The 16,124-nt window shown below is 45.2% G+C and overlaps 1 pseudogene; it reads right to left on the reverse strand.

The window, feature by feature from the left end:
* Positions 1 to 6,502: 6,502 nt before the first annotated feature.
* LOC109577991 (small ribosomal subunit protein uS2-like) lies at positions 6,503 to 7,720 on the reverse strand (annotated as a pseudogene).
* Between the last annotated feature and the right edge of the window lie 8,404 nt (positions 7,721 to 16,124).

Genomic DNA, 16,124 nt, shown 5'->3' on the forward strand with positions numbered 1-16,124 from the left:
GGATATATAAATATTATATTAAAATAATAATAGTACATAACATTTAATATTTATTTACATTATATATGCATATATTTATGTAGCATTATGTTATACTAAATTAAATTAAAAAATATAAGTAAACTAGCATGACAATATGAGTATATATTACTACTCCTCAGAGGCAGATCTTTGCCTTTTATGCAGTCAACTCTGCCTGCTGACCATATTTTGTTTGCTAGAAAAAAATGAAGACTGAGGCCAGAGTGAAAAGTGAGGGGAAGGCACGCAGAGAAAACCCAACCTGAAATTACAGGGGAGGCACAATTAAATCACTCAAGTGCAACAAGAAGTGTGTTCCCGAGACCAGCCTGAAGTGCACAGTCTTAGTGAGGGGAGCGGATGCGACCCAGCACCGGGCCCATGGGCACCTTCTGGGGTGAGCGGGAGGGAGCCTCCTCCTGGTGTCTCTCCGCCGGCTCCTCCGCGAGCCCGCTTGTCCTCCCTAGGCTCTGCTGAGACCTTCAAGCTTTGCCTCCAGGAGGCCCGTTTCCTGCCCTCCACTGTTCCCCGCCCACCATCTCTCTTTCCTGGATTCTCTCGGCTGCTACCGGCCAGGCTGGAGACACAGGCATCACAAGACCTTCCCTGCAGCCCGTGAGCTGTCCTCGCCCCGCCCTCCTCCTTTAGCGCTGGGTTAACGGGGTGCCTGGTGTTCATTGCTGAGACTTTCCTTGCTCCCAGTTTCCTCCATTCGTGATGGTGGGATGCGCAGGGCAACTAAAGCCATTTCTGAATTTCCCTGAATGTGAATGCTAGATGAACCTAGTTTGCTTATAGAAGAATCGTGTTGTTCTAAAGAAAGATTTATATAGTCCTACTTAAAACCACTGGAAAACCCCCAAACAGGAAATGGTGACACCTCAAAGTCATACTGTTACATGACAAAAGCAAGTTGTAAAACAACACACACATTATTTGTCTAACTGAACTAAAAATGAACCTATATTATCTGTGTAAATAAATATATATATATGAAAATGTTTTTTAAAAAGCTGGAGGAATATATACAAATGAACCACAGATACTTTGATAAGGATGAAAGAGAAATTCTACTTTTACTCTAAATTATCCAGTTTTTTATTTTTTATTTTTCGTGTGTGTATGTACTTTTAACTCAGGAGGAACTTGAACAAGAGTATATATTGTTTGTATTTAAATAAACACTTTACATATGATTGTACAGAACCAGCTTATTATAAAAACTGAACCAATGTATTTCAGAGTCAAACAAATGATAAGCTGCATAGAGAGTGAATATCTGCTGAAGGGCTAGAGACAGAAAGAGCACACGAGCAGCACAAACAGTGAAACACTGGCTGCACGCTGCTGTCCCCTCCAGTCACTGGGTCATTCCCTGAATGCTTGCTGGGTTTAAGGCAGCCTGGAAGTCAGTCACCTGTCCAAGGCAAGTCTGAATTTATGCCAGGCCCATAGTAAAGACATGTTTTATTTAGTAGCTCTCAGAGGTAGAAAATGCACACTGTACTCTCTAAACTTATTTTGGCCCGTTCTATAATGGATTCTTCCACTGAAAACAAAACACTCAAACCAACATCAAAAACCACCCTTTTGGTGTACCTGAAAGCTTTTGCCATTTTAGAGCTTTCTCTTTTTCTGTCATCTCTTAAACATGTAAAATAAATACAGTCAAGTCCCCAGCAGGAGGGGCCACTCAGGGAGCTCTGGGCCTCAGTCGTTACTGGGAATAAAAGTGGCAAAGAGCATTTTTGCTCCAGAACTCTAAAGGCATTTTGGTGTGGGATAATCGGGACCCATGGAAAGCATATGAAAGCCTGATACTGTTTCTTACATCTGCCACAGCTCAGTGATTTTCAATATCTTACCTTCTGTAACCAAAGATTGAGAATGCTCAGGAGAGAGCATAAACATAACTACATAACTCGTTATAAATAGCATATAAGTAGAAAGTATAGTCAGATGTGAGTCTAACTTGCCTTAATATCCTAGTTCCTGTGGCTCTCAGTCCATAAGGCTCAGACTACATTCCTCGGGCACCTCTACAGATTGGACAGTAGGTGGCGCTTTCAGCCTGTTTGGAAAACAGTTCATGGGCTTTGGCTTGTTTACTTGCTTTTAAACTGTTTTACCACCATTGCACAGAAAACAGAGTAATTTGGTACATAAGCGTATGAAGTCCAAATCAATGTCATGGGAGCAATTCCAGAAGAACACAAAGCCACATAACTGGATCTGTAGGAAGCATTTACAAATATCCACAGAAAAGACTTTACCTCTCCATAGATTCAAACTGAAAACAGAAAGTGAAAGTCACTCAGTCCTGTCCGACTCTTTGCGATCCCTTAGACTGTAGCCCGCCAGGCTCCTCTGCCCATGGAATTCTCCAGGCAAGAACACTGGAGTGAGTTGCCATTCTCTTCTCTAGGGAACCGTCCCAACCCAAATTATCCAGTAATAAAACGCTTTTAGCGTTTGTGTCACAAATGCTCTTTGCTACTTTGATTCCTGGTAATGACAGAATCTCAGGCTGACCTGGGACCCGCCCTAAAGTAGTTTGTGTCCTGTAACCCTGGTCAGGCACATAGACTTTAGTTCGGTTTTCTTGTGTGGAAACAATTTGACCTAGCTGCTCACAAGCGAAAAGCAAACTGCTAGACCTTAAAATGTTCCAGTAGAGCACAGTCAAGTGCTCTTGACTCTACGTACTTCAAAGGATGCTTTTAAGCCTTGTCAGCCACCAGCTTCTCTTGATTCTGAAAGCTGGATTTACTAGGGACTGGCAGCAGGGAACGTGTGATGAAATCACTGCAGCGGTGTTGTGCTTCAAAGCACAGGATCTGTACAGACTAGGAACAAAGATAAAATATTCTGAAGGGGTGAATCCAGGGCATTTACTCTTATCTGAACAAAAGTTTGTGCACAGAGGCATTTTATGCATCACTTGGGCTTCCCTGGTGGCTCAGAGGTTAAAGTGTCTGCCTGCAGTGCGGGAGACCTGGGTTCGATCCCTGGGTTGGGAAGATCCCCTGGAGAAGGAAATGGCAACCCACTCCAGTATTCTTGCCTGGAGAATCCCATGGACGGAGGAGCCTGGTGGGCTACAGTCCACGGCGTCGAAAAGAGTTGGACACGACTGAGAGACTTCACTTTCACTTTCAGGGAGGCCACAGGCTCCCTGGGCTCTCCAAATCCCTCAGTTTAAGAGCTCCTGGCCAGGGAGTGAAAGAAAGCAAAGGCAACCCTTCCATCTTCCCCATTCCGACTTCTGGTCCCATCACGTTCCGACTTCTGGTCCCATGAGAGGGACGGTGGACGCTCAGCGCGCTGTCCCAGCCGCACGGCTGCCAGAAGAGTTACAGGAGCAGACCTGCCCAATGGCGCCGCTGCTTGCTGCCTGCTGCCGGGCCTTGTGAGAAGGCCCCAAGGAGATCTAGGAAAAGCAAAGGGGAGTCCAACTCAGCAGAGCAGCCCCAAGCACAGGCAGTTAAAGAAAGAGGAAGCAGGAGTCAGGTCAAGGAACGACCCCTTTCTGAAGGCTGCGCTGATAAGGGGTGTGGCTGAAGCATCGCGCTCCCTACGCACACGGCTCTGCCTCTGCAGGCACTTCCAGTTTGCCTCATGGTGAGAGGCGGCTGCTTGTCAGAAGGCAGATCTTTTCTACCATCAATAAACTGTCTTGTCCCTGCTGTCAGCCCTGTAATCTGGCACTATATGCGCCTTGCTCCATTGGCTGCTAACACTTCCGTAAAAGGAGATCTAACTGTCGAGAGTTCAAAATTCCAGGGGTCTGTGGAGTCCCGCCATCAATTCACCCCCCAGAGTTGTGTTTTAATCAGGTTCAGTTCAGTTCAGTCACTCAATCGTGTCCGACTCTTTGCAACCCCATGAATCACAGCAGGCCAGGCCTCCCTGTCCATCACCAACTCCAGGAGTTCACTCAAACTCACTTCCATCAAGTCGTTGATGCCATCCAGCCATCTCATCCTCTGTTGTCCCCTCTCCTCCTGCCCCCAATCCCTCCCAGCATCAGAGTCTTTTCCAATGAGTCAACTCTTCACATGAGGTGGCCAAAGGACTGGAGTTTCAGCTTTAGCATCATTCCTTCCAAAGAAATCCCAGGGCTGATCTCCTTCAAAATGGACTGGTTGGATCTCCTTGCAGTCCAAGGGACTCTCAAGAGTCTTCTCCAACACCACGGTTCAAAAGCATCAGTTCTTTGGTGCTCAGCTTTCTTCACAGTCCAACTCTCACATCCATACACGACCACAGGAAAAACCATAGCCTTGACTAGCTGGACCTTTGTTGGCAAAGTAATGTCTCTGCTTTTCAATATGCTATCTAGGTTGGTTATAACTTTCCTTCCAAGGAGTAAGCGTCTTTTAATTTCATGGCTGCAGTCACCATCTGCAGTGATTTTGGAGCCCCCCAAAATAAAGTCTGACACTGTTTCCCCATCTGTTTCCCATGAAGTGATGGGACCAGATGCCATGATCTTCATTTTCTGAATGTTGAGCTTTTAGCCAACTTTCCCACTCTCCACTTTCACTTTCATCAAGAGGCTTTTTAGTTGCTCTTCACTTTCTGCCATAAGGGTGGTGTCATCTGCATATCTGAGGTTATTGATATTTCTCCCGGTGAGTCAAGTAAAAATGCTAATTATAGGCTTAGGATTGAAGATACTAAAGTGAGAACATGACTGAATTTAGAACTTTTGGAACTTCTGATTTTAAAAGTATTTGTGTATCTTTAAAGTCCAATAAGAAAATTTTACTCTTGCTTATCTTGTCTGAGGAATAAACATGGAAAGATACTTACTGAAAAAAAGCTACAAAATTTGAGGCTTTGAAGAAGGGAATTAAAAAAGAATGGGTCTCATGAAGAGTAAATCCGTTCAGATGGAAAAGCTGAGAGGAGAAAGAAATTGATTTAAGAAAAGATCTTACTATTAGAGCTGAGGCCATCTGCCATTTAGTCAAATTTACTTTTCTGCATGCAGGGTCACCTTATACAGACTCATACAGGCACACAATACAGCTACCATCTCCACTGATACCCAGAGGGGTGCCCTGGCCACCGCTTCAGACTGCCTTGTGGGCACACAGGATGCTCGGGACTCTGTCCTGTGTGTCCCTGGGAAGTGACTCCCAGGAGGTCCAGCCACTGAGCCGAGTTCCATTCTGTTTTCAAGCAGCCCTTTAAATCCCTGAGGACAGCACTCCTCTCTCTCACCACATAAAATGTCCCCCCATGTGTCACTGCTCCTCATAAACATGGCTGCTGCTTTTATAATCAGTCTTAAGATATGGTCACCTGATTCTATTATTTTTTATTATGCTGAAGTCAGTCAAGTGTTTTATATCTTACTAGAATATTAATATGTCAGATTCAGAGAAATAATTCAAGGATGAAGTCAACTGATTATCCTCCTATCCATATGAAGTATATAAATATAATCTCTGGGAGATGGTGAAGGACAGGGAAGCCTGGTGTGCTGCAGTCCATGGGGTCACAAAGAGTTGGACATGACTGAGTGACTGAACAATGATAAAATATTATTTCAATTGATAATGAATGTACAGTGCATAGGGGAAAGTGGGATAAAAGTGTTTTAAAAATTGGATCAAGCTTAGCTAATAAAATTAGCAGTTGCAAATGTTGTTTAAGGGAAGAACATAATGAATTATGAATTAGGAAATTTTCCTCTTATGTGAAAGGAAAACAGCAAAAGTCACAGAACATCCTCATGAGTAGACATATTTATTTATTTAGAAACTGCTTATTTTCTGTCAACCAATTTCCATTTTAAGAGTTTGTGGGGTTTCCATAATGGCTCATGGTAAAGAATCCTGCCAATGCAGGAGACATGAGTTCAATCCCTGGTCCAAGAAGATCCCACATGCCTCAGAGGAACTAAGGCTGTGAACCACAACCACTGAGCCTGTGCTCCACAGCCTGGGGGCCACAGCCACTGAGCCCACGCTCTGCCACCACTGAAGCCTGGGGGCCCTGGGGCCCATGCTCCATAACAAGAGAAGCCACTTCAATGAGAAGGCAGGCACCACAACCAGAGCGTGCGCCCCACTCACCAAAACCAGAGCAAACCTGTGCAGCAGCAAGGACCCAGCACAGCCCCCACCGAAGAAAAGAGCCTGTGAAGGAACAGCTGAAGCCCACCCAGTGCTGTGCCTACCCACCCAGTGGCCTGAGCAGTGGGCGCTGCAGGCCAGCCTTCAGGGGAAACTGCGGAGTAGGCAGCGAGCTCGCCTGCCCGCCTGTGGACTAGGCCAGCACCTCAGATCCAGTAGCGTTGCACTGAGCTGCTGAAGTGACCCATTCACGGTGAAGTCCTCCTTGGTCAGAGCTTGCTCAGCTGCCACCTGCTCTTCCCTTTTAATCTCTTCAGTGTTGGGGATTTTTTTTTCCAGGACTTGGAAGCAACGAACTTGAAAGAAGACAGTCAGGCAGTCTCTTGTGTGGACTGACAAGTTTATTTTTGTAGTCAAGTCTTTTTATAGAAGCAGGAACAAAGAGCTTAGAGTATACAGCCAGCAGAGTGTGTACGGGGTTAACATCTAATCAGTAAAAATATTTTAAGGACAGCACTCTCTAAGTGACCCGTGTGTTTATCCTGTAACCCATTTTTTCAAGTAACATCTTTAATATTTATTATTAAATCTTGCTGCCGGGCATAACCAAAGGCAGGAGATGTTTTTTTGCCCGCAGCACATCAAGCCAGGGTATCTCTGGCCCTTGCCATTTTTCCAAGGACTTCTTCCAACCGGCTGTTTTGTACCGTGCTTCCCAACATTTCAGAATCTTCAGACGTAGAGATCAGGCACGATCTCCCAAGAATGTTCACAGGAAATGGGCAGAACTTCCCGGGTGAGCATCTGCCAAGTCATACCCACCAACTGAACTCCCTAGTTGCCGGGGATGGGTGGTCTCCAGAGTGCAGAGGAGAGTCCGTGTCACACAGACCGATGGTAAGAAGTTCGCATACATGCCTCTGGGAGAGGCTGGTGGTCAGCCCTGGGATCGTAACCACTAGGAGTCTTGGCTCCTGGAAGCTGCCTGGGTCTGGTTAGTGGAGGCTCCAGGAGCAAAGTACCCGACCAGAGAAGCGGTGGCAGCAAACTGCAGCTTAGCTCGCTGGCAAAGGTTCCTGGAGGACGCAGCAGTGACAGCAGCTGGGTTTTCAGTGGCAACAATGGCATGAGCTGCCTACAGAAGCTTCTCCCAGGTTCTCTTTGGATTCCTAATGTAGACGCCGTCAGTTTTCCTTCTGTAGATGTACTGCTCCATTGGGAAGTAAAAGTCGGTGATACCTAAGTGGGCCCCTGCTGCAAGGAACGTGATGGTGTCGTCCTTCATTTTCCGGACATCAAGGACCCAGGATAGTGCAAAAGATTCACTTCACGTTATGACAAGAATCCAGACAGTGCCGTATGGATCACTGTCTGGGTAGCGTGGGAAAAGCCTGAGAAGATATGTTAGAGAAGCCAGATAATCTTTCTGATAAAACAAACTTGACTTTCTTTCAGTTTGTAGAAATAACGCTGTGAGTTTTATTCTTTAGAGGTTTAAAATTTTTTTGTAATGTCTTGGCATTTCTGAGAAACTTGTAATACATGTACAAGGTTCAAGAACCTAGAAATATAAAATACTTTATATTACATCGTTCTTCCTACCCCCTTTCTTCTTGTCAAGGCCCTGCTGCTTCCACAGTCAGCCACGTGTTTTGTTTCTCAGGAATAGTTTCCAGACTTTTTGTTTGTTTGTTTGTTTGTTTTTTTCTAAGTATTTATTTGGCTGTGCCTGCGGGACCTTTTCCATGGGAACTCTTAGCTGTGGCATGTGGGTTCTACTTTCCTGACAAGGGATTGAACTCAGGCCCTTACAATGAGAGTGCAGAGTCTTAGCCCCTGGATCAGGAGAGACGGCCCAGAATGTCATTTTATGGATACACAAGCAACTATGAATATCTATTTCTTCTTCACTCCACATGTGGTGCTAGTGGTAAAGAACCCACCTCCCTGTGCAGGAGACATGAGGGACTCAGATTCAATCCCTGGGTCCGGAAGATCCTCTGGAGCAGGAAATGGCAACCCACTCTAGTATCCCTGCCTGGAGCATCGCCATGGGCAGAGGAGCCCGGTGGGCTACAGTCCATAGTGTCACAAAGTGTGGGACGTGACTGAGTGACTGAGCACAACCACATTTAAAACCATACATGGTCGCACACTGTGCACAGTGTTCTATGGTATCTTGCTTATATTCAGCTGACAATATCTTGGGGAATATTCTCTCTTGGGACACTATTTTCCACAAATCAGTCCACTGAATAGATGATGTATTATAATACGCTTTACTGGTCCACATTGGAATAAACACTAATATAAAATGACATCTTGACATCACAATAAGCAATGTAATGCATAATCTTAGCCTAATTTATTCCATTGCAGGAAAATGTATCAATTTCTAGTGCATTAGGAATTTCTACAAATGTAACGGATTTGTAGCCTGAAGTATTTCCAACTGAAATGTAGCATCTGATAGGATGTTGCTGGTAAACTAGCACGTTGCTGGATTTCCCCCCCTCCCCCACTCCACCGAGGAGCTATGCAATGATCATTTCTCTTTCCTTAAGACTCAACCTCTCCTCTCCCAGATTTCTCCCTGATCTGTTTTTAAAAATTCTCCAACCTCTTCTACCCTTGTGACTTCTCTATAATCTGCTCCTTTTCTTAGCACTGTCCTTCATTCTCACGCCCTCATTGCCTGGTCTGGTCTCTACCTGCCATCTCAACATTGCCCATCATTGCTCCACCCACTCCCCTAGAGACGGTATCAATACGGCCAGATAGATGGTTGAGTATAGAAAAATGGTTCATGGATAATATTGAATCACTGAGCCTGGATGAGAAGGAGACATCCACAGGGGAGTCTAAGGTAGCTGGGGAAGAAGGAGAATTTAGGTTTTATCTGTGGTCTTCATTCAGGGGAAGATGCTACAGGGCCCACCAGGGAAGGAGAAGTCAGAGTCAGAGGTAAATACTTGGGAGGTGGTGTCCAGAAATTCCAGCAGGAGCTCTGGAGACAAGAGTGAGGGAGAGCGCCTGCTGTGAGGCTGCTGTGAGTGTTGGGCAGGGACACACACGGGGCAGCAGAGAAAGGAGCAGGAAGGTGATAACAGGCTTCCCAAGGGAGGGAGGGTGTCATGGTGATAGTGATGTGGACAGAGTTACCCATGTCACGGAGATGAGGGAGGATGGAAAAGAGCCAGTGAGAGGGGAGGGCGGATGCAACTAATACATCCTGTACGCTGTTTCCTGAGAGGCCAAGAGCAGAGGCCAAGAGAGAGGCTGAGCCAGAGCACAGGACACAATGAAGGAGACATAAAAGTTGATAAATAAAAACATAGATGTTCAAATCAAGATTTTGTTAAAACGCCCTTTTAAGTAATACAATTGGGATTTTAAGGAACTCCTTTTAAGGAATATAGAAATAAAATTGCAGGTGAGATGATATTAATTCTTAGATGGTGATTCACAAGAATGACTCCCCTGCCTAAAGAGTGACACCATCAGAAGCAGTTCTGTGCAGAGGAGAACGGGGAGATGGCACAGCACAGTGGTGGAGACACATGGTCGATGGAGACGCTGGGCCTTCACGGGACGAGGAGGGTCCTGTAGACCCCATATGCCGGTGTGCTGAGAACATCGAGCAGGAGTTACTTGAGCCATTGAGAGTCACTGTACTTGAAGGGGTTTTTATTTAAATATAATTTTATTTCCTTTTGGCTGCCCTGGGTCTTCTTTGCTGCCTGCAGGCTCTCTCCACTTGTAGCAAGCAGAGCCTGTGCTCTAGTTGGGTGGTTGGGCTTCCTGCTTTGGTGGCTCCTCTTGCTGTGGAGCACTGGGCTCTAGGATGCCTGGGCTCAGTATTGGCGGTGTACAGACTTAATTTCTCTGTGGCATGTGGGATCTTCTGGGGACCAGAGATTGAACCGGTGTCCCCTGCACTGCAAGGTAGATTCTTAACCACTGGACCACCAGGGAAGCCCCTGTACTTGAAGTTTTCATTGGAGCTACCTAAAACATGATAAAAGTGACCTCAGCAAAAGGGGGAAGGAGCAGTGAGTGCACGGCCTGCCTTCCACCAAAGAGAGCCTGCTGGGTTTGCACAGACCCCTTTCCATTTCTGAACCACATTTGCCATTTACTCACTTCCTCTTTCTCCACCTAAAAACCACACATCTCCTAAATTCTCCAAGCAATCTTCCTGGTGGCTTTCTTTCATGGAAGTAGAATTTCTGGGCAAAAGATTCTGTGCAATCTTTCTATGTGAATATCAGAAGAAGGTGAACATTTTATTTGAGGTTATGGTTCTGGAAATTCAGAATGAAATATGTTTCAGCTCACATTGGCCAAACATGCTGTACCTGGCCTCAGCCTCCTGTATTTTAGTTGGCTCACTGGTGTCATTAAGGTCCTGGGATCTCTCTAGCCCCTCAACTACTGCATCCAACTCCTATGGCATGGCAAAAAAAAAAAAAGGCTCTCTGGTACCATTAAGATCCCTGTTGATTGCAGATCCTGTGATCTTGCTGGTGCCTTGACTTATTGCAGCTTCCTAAGTCCTTACCTAGGACTTGTTGGCATAAAGTTCAACCAGGAAAAACAGAAAACAAAACCCGTTTTAGTGTGTCTCTTGATATTTGGTTTTGTTTTACATTTGCAAGAGCAAAACACATAAAATGAAGCAAAAGGTACTTTTGAACATATATGGTTAACTGACTTAGAATTACTGATTCAAAGTGTCTGTAAAAATAAAATGTGACTTCCACTTCCAGCTTTAAGAGGAACAGTATCTGAACTTCCTCACCTGGCACTGGTAATTAGAAACCTGAACAAAATACTGGGAACAACTGTTTTCAGATCCTGGACAGCAGGCCACACAGGACTAAGTTCCTAGAGTGAAGATGGATACACAAATCCATCTGATGACTCCTGGCTGTCTGCCTTCAGGCAATTTCCATGTTGCAGGTACAGGGAGGGGAACCCAGATGCAGCCCAGCAAAGCCCTGATCTTAGAACACAGGTGAGCCAGGGAGGCTCAGAAGGTGATATGTGTTGGGCAGGGGATCCAAAGGAGAGAGCTACTCAGACAGAAAGAATGATTACAAGTGCCTAATGAGCCTGCTGAGTCTCTGTCATCTGATCACACACAGGTGACATTCCACAAGGCTGGGCAGGAACAACTTTTGAGGAAAGAATTATTACTGGACATCTATGCATTGAGTGGGACTGGATGCCATGATCTTAGTTTTCTGAATGTTGAGCTTTAAGCCAACTTTTTCACTCTCTCTTTCACTTTCATCAAGAGGTTCTTTAGTTCCTCTTCACTTTCTGCCATAAGGGTGGTGTCATCTGAATCTCTGAGGTTGTTGATATTTCTCCCAGCAATCTTGATTCCAGCTTGTGCTTCCTCCAGCCCAGCGTTTCTCATGATGTACTCTGCTACTACTGCTACTGCTAAGTCACTTCAGTCGTGTCCAACTCTGTGTGACCCCATAGACGGCAGCCCACCAGGCTCCCCAGTCCCTGGGGTTCTCCAGGCAAGAACACTGGAGTGGGTGGCCAGTTCCTTCTCCAATGCATGAAAGTGAAAAGTGAAAGTGAAGTCGTTCAGTCATGCCTGACTCTTAGCGACCCCATGGACTGCAGCCCACCAGGCTCCTCCATCCATGGGATTTTCCAGGCAAGAGTACTGGAGTGGGGTGCCATTGCACTCTGCATATAAGTTAAATAAGCAGGATAACAATATACAGCCTTGATGTACTCCTTTTCCTATTTGGAACCAGTCTGTTGTTCCATGTCCAGTTCTAACTGTTTCTTCCTACAGGTTTCTCAAGAGGCAGGTCAGGTGGTCTGGTATTCCCATCTCTTTCAGAATTTTCCACAGTTTGTTGTGATCCACACAGTCAAAGGCTTTGGCGTAGTCAATAAAGCAGAAATAGATATTTTTCTGGAACTCTTTTCTTTTTTTGATGATCCAGTGGATGTTGGCAATTTGATCTCTGGTTCCTCTGCCTTTTCTAAAATCACCTTGAACATCAGGAAGTTCACGGTTCACATATTGCTGAAGCCTGGCTTGGAGAATTTTGAACATTACTTTACTAGCGTGTGAGATGAGTGCAATTGTGTGGTAGTTCGAGCATTCTTTGGCATTGCCTTTCTTTGGGATTGGAATGAACACTGACCTTTTCCAGTCCTGTGGCCACTGCTGAGTTTTCCAAATTTGCTGACATATTGAGTGCAGGACTTTCACAGAATCATCTTTTAGGATTTGAAATAGCTCAACAAATAGATGGGGTAATAGTGGAAACAGTGGCTGACTGTATTTTGGTGGGCTCCCAAATCAACACAGATGGTGATTGCATCCATGAAATTAAAAGATGCTTACTCCTTGGAAGGAAAGTTATGACAAAACTAGACAGCATATTAAAAAGCAGAGACAGTACTTTGCCAACAAAAGTCCATCTAGTCAAAGCTATAGTTTTTCCAGTAGTCGTGTATGGATGTGAGAGTTGGACTATAAAGAAAACTTAGCAGAGAAGAATTAATGCTTTTGGAGAAGACTCTTGAGAGTCCCTTGGACAGCAAGGAGATCCAACAAGTCCATTCTAAAGGAGATCAGTCCTGGGTGTTCACTGGAAGGACTGATGCTGAAGCTGAAACTCCAATACTTTGGCCACCTGATGTGAAGAGCTGATTCATTGGAAAAGACTCTGATGCTGGGAGGAATTGGGGGCAGGAGGAGAAGGGGATGACAGAGGATGAGATAGTTGGATGGCATCACCGATTCAATGAACATGAGTTTGGGTGAACTCAGGGAGTTGGTGATGGACAGGGAAGCCTGGCGTGCTGCGGTTCATGGGGTTGCAAAGAGTTGGACGTGACTGAATGACTGAGCTGAACTGAACTGAATGCATTGAATAATGTGCAACATTCACGTGGGGCTGAGAATCCTCACCAGCCAGAGTGAAGAAACCTCCTTGAATATGTGGGGCATTCAACTGAGACAGAAAATGTATATATTAGAGCTGAAACTAAAAAAAAAAAAAAAAAAAAAAGAGAGAGAGAGAGAAAGAGATGAAACTAATCACAAGCCTTAAAATAAAGGGCACATAGAATTGTACTAACAAACCTTAGCAATAATCCTCAAACGTGTCTGCTATGAAGGTAATCATTTCCTATCAGGAAAAAGCAAAATTAACACTTTCAGGAAACATACAAAGAAAACAAACCAAAAGACATTTCTATCGCCCAGGAAACTTCAAGACATTTAGGGGTCCTGTGTCAGATAACAAGTCCAATGTATATTTCATATTATCTCATACCCACCCACAAAAATGAATATAAACCCCTTTATACACACTGCAAATATACGAGAATATTCAAGAAATTGACTACTTTCTGGAAAAATATGAATTCTCAAGACCAATATTTAAAGCAGCTGTAACAAAAGAAAAATAAGCAAGGAAGGCTATAAAATAAAATTTTTTCAAGAATTACTTCTGAAAATCATGTGAAGGCTATGCAAGCAAAGAACAACTGACTACCAAAGCACCACATAATTTTAGAGAATCAAGAATAGACGAACAGAAGAAATCTGTATTTTGTGAACATAATTTAACCCTGATAGGAGTCGGACACAACTGAGTGACTTCACTTTCACTTTTCACTTGCGTGCATTGGAGAAGGAGATGGCAACTGCCTCCAGTGTTCCTGCCTGGAGAATCCCAGGGGTGGGGGAGCTTGGTGGGCTGCCATCTATGGGGTCACACAGAGTCGAAGCAACTTAGCAGCAGCAGCATGAGAACTTGACATAAGTGACATAAAACAAAACGACACACCAATTTTACCTACTATTCTTGGTCTCCTAATCCATTAAATGCTAATTAATGATATATGAATCATTGCAGAGAAATTCTCCATCTCTAAAAAAACTTAGGTTTCCTCACAATTTTTTTTCCTTTAAAGGAAGTCAAGCTGTACAGTCTAAGAAGTGCTTGCTCCAGAAGATGTGGAATATATATACAATGGAAAATTACTCAGTCATAAAATCAAATGAAATAATGCCATTTGTAGCAACATGGATGAACATGGTGATTTCACTTTAAGTGAAGTAAGTCAGACAGAAAGAGACAAGCATCGTATGATATCACATATGTGGAATATTGAAGAATGATACAGATGAACTTATTTACAAAGCAGAGGTAGAGTCACAGACATAGAAAACACGCTTATGGTTACCAAAGAGGACACGGGCGTGTGGGAGAGGTGAGTCAGGAGTTTGGGGTCAGTACGCACACACTGCTGTATGTACACCAGGTGACATAAGGAGCTGCTGTGTAGTGAGGGAGCTATACTCAGTATCTTGTGACGACCTGTAATGGGAAAGAATCCAGAAGAATATATAGTCGCTCAGTTGTGTCCAGCTCTTTGGGACTCCAGGGCCTGTAGCCTGCCAGGCTCCTCTCAAAGGATGGGTCACAAGGAGCTGGACACAACAGAGGGACTAACCACACAAGTCCTACTCTGCTTGTTCTCAGCCAACTTGGAGAAAGACATGACACCTTATCAGCACTGCAGTAAAGTTTTCTCTAAGATGCCTGCCCTGTAGGGAACAATTTGAACATATTCTGAACTTCAGTTGTGCTTGCAAGTAATTTTGTCAGGAGAAAGAGTTGGTGAAAGAAAGCACAGCTGACCCAGAGGAAACTAACCAGGCGGGAAAACACAAAACACACGCTTAACACACAATAAACATTAAACTGATTGAGGACATTGCGGGAAGTGTCCTAGTTCATTCTCCATTTGTCCACACTTAATCGAGTGTGCTCAGTTAAGACACTCTGTGTCTAGAGTGCGCTGTCATTCTTGGCTAATTTAAAATATAGTGTATTAATAGGAAATTGGAGGCATAATAAGGCAAACAGATCAGGAGATGACTGTCATCAAGAAGAGAGTTGATGACTTAAAGTTCCCAAGAGGAGGGACAGGCCACGCCATTGGGCCACATGGGAAAGGAATGGACTTGTCCAGAGAGGGAGGGAGGGGAACTCAGCACAGGGGCCTTGACTGTGATTCCTCAGGAGGGAACAGTGAGCTGGGTGCGCAGGCTCAGGACCGGCTGGTGCGCGTGATGTTAGCGGCCATCCTCGGTGTCTGGCTCTGGGTGACAAGGGAAGGGGACAGTGGCCCGGAGCGCAGCTTAAATGTCACCTCCTCAGAGACACGTCCCCGTGTGCATCTGCGGTGACAGCTCCCCTATGTCTCCTACCCTTACCACCTCGGTCCTTCACAGCACCAGGGCCGGCCCTGTCTGCACCCGCTGGGGCTCATCACCCATCCATCCTCGGGCCCCAGGACTCTTCTCCTCCCCGCCCCTCTCTGCCCCAGCCCCCCCATCCCGCTGTGCCGTTTCCCGCCCTTCACTCCATGGAGCTGACTCTTCTACAAGCTGTTCTGTTTATTCCTTGTCTGGTTCCACAGCGTCAGCTTTGTGGGAGCAGCAGAATCCTTTCTTTTTAAAGTGTGGTGGTCTTCTGTTTTACTCTCCTCTTGAATGTCAAGGACTGTGAGGTGTCGTGGCTGGGTCCCTGCCCCCAGCACAGGCCTGGCACAGAGCACGTGCGCTCTCAGCATTTGGGAAGACCCAGCAGTGGGAAGCCTTGTTGCTGCCCCCGGGGGACTGTTAAAAACAAGACAACAGCCCCAGAGGAGCTGCTTAGTTAGGAACCATGCTAGCAAAATAGACGACGTAAATGCAGTTTTGGCTCTTCCAGAAATGAAATCTTGAACCAGTCAGCCGGGAATCTTCTGATTATCACTAGTTAAGTCATCTGCCTGAGAAAGCTTTCCAGCCTCTATTGGAAAGTAACCTCGCAGTAACCACTTGGATTCTTTGCCCAGTACAACGTCCTTGTTCCTGATCCCTTATGCCTATAAAAGTCTTTTATTTTGTGCAACTCCTCAGAGTTTCTAACTGCTAAATTGGATGCTGCCTCATTCATTTAAATAAAGGCACTAAGA

Source organism: Bos indicus, chromosome 24, assembly GCF_029378745.1.
Source record: "Bos indicus isolate NIAB-ARS_2022 breed Sahiwal x Tharparkar chromosome 24, NIAB-ARS_B.indTharparkar_mat_pri_1.0, whole genome shotgun sequence".
Lineage (NCBI taxonomy): Eukaryota > Metazoa > Chordata > Mammalia > Artiodactyla > Bovidae > Bos > Bos indicus.